The sequence below is a fragment of the Nycticebus coucang genome, chromosome 13 (assembly GCF_027406575.1).
Source record: "Nycticebus coucang isolate mNycCou1 chromosome 13, mNycCou1.pri, whole genome shotgun sequence".
Taxonomy (NCBI): domain Eukaryota; kingdom Metazoa; phylum Chordata; class Mammalia; order Primates; family Lorisidae; genus Nycticebus; species Nycticebus coucang.
This window is the reverse complement of record NC_069792.1, coordinates 47,448,970-47,457,004: the sequence shown is the minus strand read 5'-3', so window position 1 is coordinate 47,457,004 and position 8,035 is coordinate 47,448,970. Positions and strand designations below refer to the sequence as shown.

Sequence of the window (8,035 nt, the reverse complement as noted above, 5' to 3'; positions counted from 1 at the left end):
CACAGTAATACACTGTCCCTACAGAAAGAAAGAAAAGAAAGAAATAATAATAGTGGGGTAATCATGACTGAGAAGCCCAAGGAAGCTTCCAGAGGTGCTGATAATGTTCCCCATCTTGATTTAGATGGTGGTTATAAATTTATTGAGCTGTACACATAAGACTTTTGCACTTTACTATAGGCATATTATATTTCAATATAAAAAGTTAATGACTGTATGAAAAATGTTTTTTCTTGAGACAGGGTCTTGCTGAACCTTTTTTTTTTTTTTCTTTGCCGTTTTGGGCCGGGGCTGGGTTTGAACCTGCCACCTCCAGCACCTGGGGCCAGTGCCCTACCTCTTTGAGTCACAGGCACTGCCCAGCTGAAACAATTTTTTTTAAACACCACATAATGTTGAGGGAAGAGAATGAGAAACAGAATAACATCTATAACCCAATAAATACTGTTAATAATACAAAAAATACAAGCACAATAAACAACAACACATTTTTCAAGAACAGAAACAAAAGAGATACATTGGTGGATTAAAATGGTTGCATATAAAGGAAAATGTGGCGGTAACAAAATAAGAGCAGGGCCTTGCTAGGACGCCTGGGGATTTTTTTTTTTTTTTTTTTGAGACAAAGTCTCACTATGTTGCCCTCGGTAGAGTGCCGTGGTGCCACAGCTCACAGCAACCTCCAACTCTTGGGCTTAAGAGATTCTCTTGCCTCAGTCTCCCAAGTAGCTGGGACTACAGGCACCCACCACAACGCCTGGCTAGTTTTATTGTTGTTGTTGCAGTTGTCATCGTTTAGCTGGCCCGCCGACTGGGTTTGAACCCACCAGCCTGAGTGTATGCAGCCAGCATTGTAACCACTGTGCTACAGGCACTGAGCTGAAGCCTGGGGATTATGTGCCATCCAAGAAAGAAAACAGGAGGAGGGCTTTGGGAAATCTGGACAATCCATTGAGATTTGCAACACTGTCTAGGGGACCCCATTTGGGCTCTGGATGCTGAAGCTCCACCTCAAGTGCTATGCAGTGTGCTTTACATACATTACTCCTGTTTACAGCCCTGAGACAGTAGACTGCTCACAGAGGAGACAGATTCCTCCCCCCCGAAGGTCTGAGGCCCTTAGCTCAAAGTAGGAGGCTGGCCACTGGGGTCCCACTGGAGCTCTGCAGAGAAGGGGAATTTAAGTTGGGACTTAACAGGTGACCTAGGATTTTTTTTGTGAGCTGAGAAACCAGCAGAGGCAGGGGAGAACAGTGTGTGGCAGAGACAGAGAATGACCCCATCAAGGAGAGAGGTAAGAGAGGTAAGCAATCTACTCACAGAACAGCAAGGCCTGGACTCAGACCTCAGCACATATCCAAGTACTATTGGTGCTTTTATTTACCTAACACTTTTAAATGACAAATAACAAATGGCAAATAAGCACATTAAAAAGACGCTTGGTGCCCATAGCACAGTGGTTACGAAGCTAGCCACATACACCAAGGCTGGCAGGTTCAAAACTGGCCTGGGCCAGCTAAAACAACAATGACAACTGAAACAAAAAATATCCAGGCATTGTGGCGGGCGTCTGTAGTCCTAGCTACCTGGGAGGCTGAGGCAAGAGAATCGCTTAAACTCAAGAGTTTGAGGTTGCTGTGAGCTGTGATGCCATAGTACTCTACTGAGGGTGACATAGTAAGACTCTGTCTCAAAAAAAAAAAAAAAAAGAAAGAAAAGAAAAGAAAAAAAAGATTCTTAACATCCCTAATCATTTGGGAAATGCAAATCAAAACCACAATAAGATGCCACTCCAATCCATTAGAAGAGCTTCTATTAATTAATAAGAAGAAAGAAAGTGGGCAGGCATGGTGGCTTATGCCTGTAATCCTAGCACTCTGGGAGCCCGAGGTGAGTGGATTGCTTGACCTCAGGAGTTCGAGACCAGCCCAAACCACAGCAAGACCCTGACTCTAAAAATAGATGGGGCTCAGCGCCTGTGGCTCAAGCAGCTAAGGTGCCAGCCACATACGCCTGATCTGGTGGGTTCAAATCAAGCCTGAGCCTGCCAAACAACAATGAGGGCTGCAACCAAAAAATAGCCCGGCATTATGGTGGTCACCTGTAGTCCCAGCTACTTGGGAGGCAAGGCAGAAGAATAGCTTGAACCTAGGAATTGGAGGTTGCTGTGAGCTGTGATGCCACGGCACTCTACCCAGGGTGACAGCTTGAGGCTCTGTCTCAAAATAAAGAAATAAATAAATAAAATAAATAAAAATAAAAATAGCTGGGCGTTGTGGCAAATGTCTATTGTCCCAGCTAATTAGGAGGCTGAGACAAGAGGATTACTTGAGCCCAAGAGTTTGAGGTTGCTGTGAGTTATGATGCTACGGCACTCTAGCCCTTGGAGGGCAACAGAGTGAGACTCTGCATCAAAAAAACAAAAAGGAGGAGAAGAAAGTGTAAGGACGTGGAGAAACTGGAAGACCTGTGCACTGTTGGTGGGAATGGAAAATGGTACAGCCTCTATGAAAAACATTATGGCAGCTCCTGAAGAAAATAAGCATAGAATTACTATTTGATTTAGCCATTTCACTTCTGAGAATATACTCAAAATAAAGCAGGGTTTGAAGAGACATTATATACTCTGTGTTCATAGCATCATTATTCACAGAGGCCAAAAGGTGTAGGCAACCCATTGTCCATTGATAGATGAAAGGATAAACCAAATGTCTTATATGCAAACAATGAGATATTATTCAACCTTGAAGAAAAGAAGAAATTCTGACACATACCACAACATAGATGAACCTCGAGGACATGCTAAGTGAAATAAGCTACTCATAAAAGGACACTTATGTGGGAACCTAGAGCAGTCAAACTCACAGAGACAGAAAGTAGAATGGCAGTTGGTAGTGAGGGGATGATGATTGGGTAAAAAGTTTAAATTTTGCAATGTGAAAAGAGTTCCGAAATGGATGGTGGTAAAGGTCATACAACAATGTGAATGTACTTAAGCCACTCGACTGTGCACATAAAAATGGATAAGATGGTAAATTTTATGCTATGTGTATTTTACAATATTTTTATAAAAGGTAGCTTTATATCACTATTATAAATAACAACCTTTTGTCCTAAAGGAAAGGTCTCCCTAAAGACAATTAGGTGCTGAAGCCTGCTAAAGCTGTGCACAGAGACCTCATCTCTCTTTAATTAAAGGGGAAATCAGCAAGTACCAGGAAGCGTTAAAAGCACTCTGGAATCAATTCTGTCCTTGGCAAACTCAAGACTGAAAGAGAGCCTCAGAGAGAGCCACCTTCTCCCCATTGGTCTATCAGGGGGATGTCTGTGGGGGATTAGAACCATTTCTTAAGCTAGGGATCATGGGCATCCTACACTTTGAAAGACACACACTCCCCCATTCAGGACAAGGGTATAGGGACCAAGAGTAGCTCAGGCAAAGCAGGCCAGACCAAACCCAGTGGGGGAAGCAAAGAACCCCATGAGGTCCTAGAAATGGCCCAGGCTGTTTCATCAAGGAATTCTCCAGGTACTCCTTGCCCTAAAGGTGGGGCCTCCAACTGGGACCCCTCCCTCTAGGGTGGGGACTCCATTGCTCTGGACTAGGGGCCTGGAGGTAAGTGAATAGGTAAAAGTCAGTCTCAATCGGCCAGGGCACAGTAGACCCGATGGAAGAGATAGAACTAGAAGGAGAAACTGTGAACGATGTAGACAAGAAGGCACCAGTAGGGTGGTGCCTGTGGCTCAAATGAGTAGGGCGCCAGCCCCATATACTAGAGGTGCTGGGTTCAAACCTAGCCCCAGCCAAAAAAAAAAAAAAAAAAACTGCAAAAAGAAGGCACCAATAGACGTCTGATGTTTTAGCCTGCACTGCATCCATGCCCTTTTCCTGGAAACAGTGCTTCAGTTTGCTTTTGGGAAACTGTCTCCTCTCCATTCTCAGTATATTTGGTTGCGCAAGGCTGAATCCACCCACTCCTCACAGTAGGAGGCAGGAGACCAAGCCCCAGCTAGTCAGATGTCATCCTTCCTCCCCTGCTCTCCACAACCACTCTGTAAGATCCTGAATTCAGGCGCTCTTGAAGATACACCCATTCTACCCCCTAGCTTTTGCTTTAGAATGATGCATGTTTTTTTTTTTTTGTAGAGGCAGAGTCTCACTTTACCACCCTCGGTAGAGTGCCATGGCGTCACACGGCTCACAGCAACCGCCAGGTCTTGGGCTTACATGATTCTCTTGCCTCAGCCTCCCGAGTAGCTGGGACTACGGCGCCCGCTACAACGCCCGGCTATTTTTTTGTTGCAGTTTGGCCGGGGCTGGGTTCGAACCCACCACCCTCGGTATATGGGGCTGGGGCCCTACTCACTGAGCCACAGGCGCCGCCCAGAGTGATGCATGTCTTAACTAAAATGGGTGTGTGTGTGGAAAGAGATGAGCAGCAGATCTCATTACAATCTTCTGGTCCAGGGCCCCTGGAGGTTTTCCTCTTGTCTGTAGAGGTCATTCCCAACCACTCAAGTGCCCCTGCAGTTCTGGGTTTAGTAGGCCCCCACACTCTTACGTACAGAGACATCTCCCAACCATGATGTCACCTGTACGACTTGGAGTTGAATAGTTGGGTATTAAATCTCTTAGACATGTAATTTTAAATACTTGTTTTAAAGTTTTGGCTTTTTTGTATTCTGTGCTCAAACGTTTCCATACACTATTGGAAAGCTCCTGGGCTCTAGGCCTAGTGACTGTCACGCCTGCCAAACAAACAGGATCGAGCGCGGGTGCAAAAGGCTAGTGGTCGCCTCAGACCCTCGTGCAAGCAGGCGGGAGCGGGCATGTCTTGCACGCATGCGCGCGGGGCGGGGCTGCCTCAGGCCTGCGCGTTGCCGTCATGTCGGCTGGGCGGGGCGGCGGCGGAGGCGCGCCAGCGGCGTCGGGCCAGCGGACGAGATCTTACGTCTGAGGCCAACCTTGGGGCGCATCCTCACAGAGCTGCCCCTCTATACCCCCGCCGCATCCAGGCGAGGCGGCCCACTCTCAGAGGTATGGAGAGGGCCACCCCCCTTAGTTCTTGCGTGACCCCGAGTAAACGACCGCGTGCGGCCTGAACCGCGGTCCTGGGCGAGGGACCGATGGGCGCGTCCCCGCAAGCGGACCGCGGACATGAGGGCGGCGGGCGGTGGAGCCGCGGCACCGAGGCGAGCCGTGCTCGTGCTCGCGCCCGCACAAGCCCCGGCCGCGCCCGCCCCGCCTCTCGGAGCCGGCAGCAGAGCCCCGTCCGCAAGCGGCAGCAACGGCTGCCTGAGGGACGATGAGCGGCGCGGCGCGGCGCGGGCGGGCCTGGCTCGGCTCGCGGCGCTCACACTGCTGACCTGCAGCCTGTGGCCAGCGCGGGCGGACAGCGCGAGCCAAGAGTACTACACGGCGCTCATCAACGTGACGGTGCAGGAGCCCGACCCCGGTGCCCCGCTCAACGTTCCGCATCGACTGCGGGCGCTACGTGCTCGACTCGCCCAAGGCGGAGGTGCGCGGTCAGGTGCTGGCAACGCTGCCCCTGCACGGAGGTGAGTTTGGGGCCGCGGAAAGGGCAGCCTGGGATGCGGTGGCGGGCCTGGCCTCCGGCCCCGGTGCCGACTGGCCGCGATGCGCCCCTCGGCAGACGGCCCCTGCAGGGTAGGGGTTCTGTGGTGTAGAGCCGGCCTGCTCGTGCCTGGGAATGAGGCTCCAGAGGCGGTATTGGGTTTTCCCCCTTTTAAGAAAGACTTGGAACGTTCTTTTTTCGGTTTAAGTAGCTTGTTTACTGGAGGGCATTGAACTGCGAGTTTGTAGGGACAGCTAGACAAAGGAGGTGGTGCAAGAGTGCAAAACTAATTCATGGTGGATGAGATCGCAACCTGTGCTTTGGAATCTGCAGTTTGTTCCGGAAATCAAGGACCTAACCCTGGATTGATTGGCTTTCCAAGTCTGAGATCTTTTTCTGGTGGAAAAAACGTGCCATTTTTCTTAAATGGTCATGGGGCGGTGGGTAGGAGAAAATGGGCATCTTCTCTGTTGCTTTTGGCTCTTGTTCTGCCGCCGTGGTTTTGTAATTTGACGCCTGAAATTTTCACATTATGAATAATCTGATGCTAATTGGAACTACTAACGAAGTCTTCGTTCGGTTTACAGTTGACAACCAAGAAGGAAATAGCTAAAATTTTCAAGAATTGTCTTTGAAACCGTTTGCCTTAACGTCTTGTTCCTTTTTTTTTTTTTTTTTTTTTTAATAAAGCGGGGTTCTGTTTATTTGGTGTAAAACACACATATATGTATATATATATTTTTTAAATTGCTGGTCATATTTTTAAGGAAATATTTTCCACGTTGTGTAATATGATTTTGGGGGGTTTTGGCCCACTTGGAACTTTTGGGAAATGTTCACCACCGCATTCTCATCCTGAGAAAGCTGAAAGATTTTTTTTTTTCACTGCTGTTCATGTTAGGATGACCTAAACTAGGCAACCTAAATAAGGTAATGGTGTTTGTTTTTATACTCTAAAATATTAACATATCGTGCCCTTCTGAGATCTGTATCTGTGTGCTAAAGCAGTAAGCTGTTTCTTCTTTGAAGTAATCGGGCTGGGAAAAAAAGAATCACAGAAGGCTTTTTGTGTGGCTTGTCTCTAACATAGGCTAGGCTTTTCCAAGTTTTTCACCTTAATGTGCATTTTTCATCTCCACTTTGTTAAAAATGGCAGTCAGGATCCCATCTTGGCCATAGAAACAACTTTTGTCTTGGGTTCATTCAGTACACATTTGTCTGCCTGCTCTGTGCCAGTCACTGTGGTTGGGATGCATAATGTCTGCAAACTAGGGCAATAACAATGGTAGCCTATTTTCTGGTGGGGGAAACCATGGAGTCACGTGGAAGAGTAGAAAGAGGAAGAGAGGCAAGCAGTTCTGGAGCAAGAGCTGCTGGCCCTGTGCAGTGTTTTGAAATCTCTGGTTTGTCTTTGAGGGAGGCTTGGTTCCCTCAAGCACCACAAATCCATAACCTTAACTTTGGATTGTTGCCTCCAAAGTGTTCCCAATATGCTTAAATTACTTGTTGCTTACCGCCCACCCCAAACAAAAACTCCCATATCTTTGAGAAAGCAAAGCTATTTTAGGTGTTTCGATAGAAGGGAATTGGAAACTAGCTGATGTGAACTGATGTGTGGGTGAAGGCTAGTCTTCATATGGGAAGAGCATTATAGGAGTAAAGGTTCTGAGTCACACCTGTGCTATATGCCTGTGTGACATTGGAAAAAGTAATTCTGCATAGCCTCAGTTCCTTCATGTAAACTGGAATGATGGAGTACTTACCTCTTCAGGTTTTTGACCGATTTAAATGGTTGCTTAATTCTGAAAAGAGGAGATATGTTAACCTAAAGAAATCTCTATCGGTGGAGTTTTAGACACTGCGGCAAAATGAACAAATTTGTACAGTGTGTGGAGATTTGAGTGTGAGATCAGTTCCTCCGAGTTTCTTTCTTCCTTTCCTTGATTCTCAAGGGTGGTCATTTTGTACGTTTCCCACCTGGTTCCAAAATCAGTTTGCTTCAGGTTTTCTCTTGGTGTTGGTGGTGGTATCTATCCTACAGGTCAGTGGTTCTCAACTGTCCTAATGCCGCAACCCTTTAATACAGTTCCCACAGGTTGAGAACCGCTGCTATCTGGTCTGGCTTTGTACCAAGGAGTATTCACACATGAGATCTTTCAGTTCAACAAATACTGATTGAATCCTACTGTCAGCACCAATCAAGGAACTACTGAAGAAGGAAGGGTAACAGCAGTGAGAAAACAGCGGTGAGAAAACATAAAAAGTTTTTATAAGTTAGGCTACCTGTAAATTGTTTCTAAGCCTGTGGGTTTATGTGAAATCCAAGGCGTTCTGCTTTTGCAGTAGGAACTTTGAAATGTATTTTAAAAGCAAGAATGGTGATAGAAATCTGTAAAATTATTCATGTTTAAAATAATGGTTTGAAATGGTAACAATATTTGGGTATTTCACATTATAGT

At 46.9% G+C, this 8,035-nt stretch overlaps 1 pseudogene; it reads left to right on the top strand.

Annotated features, from left to right (window-relative positions):
* Window positions 1-4,941: 4,941 nt before the first annotated feature.
* Window positions 4,942-7,719, top strand: LOC128563833 (E3 ubiquitin-protein ligase RNF130-like; annotated as a pseudogene).
* Window positions 7,720-8,035: the final 316 nt, after the last annotated feature.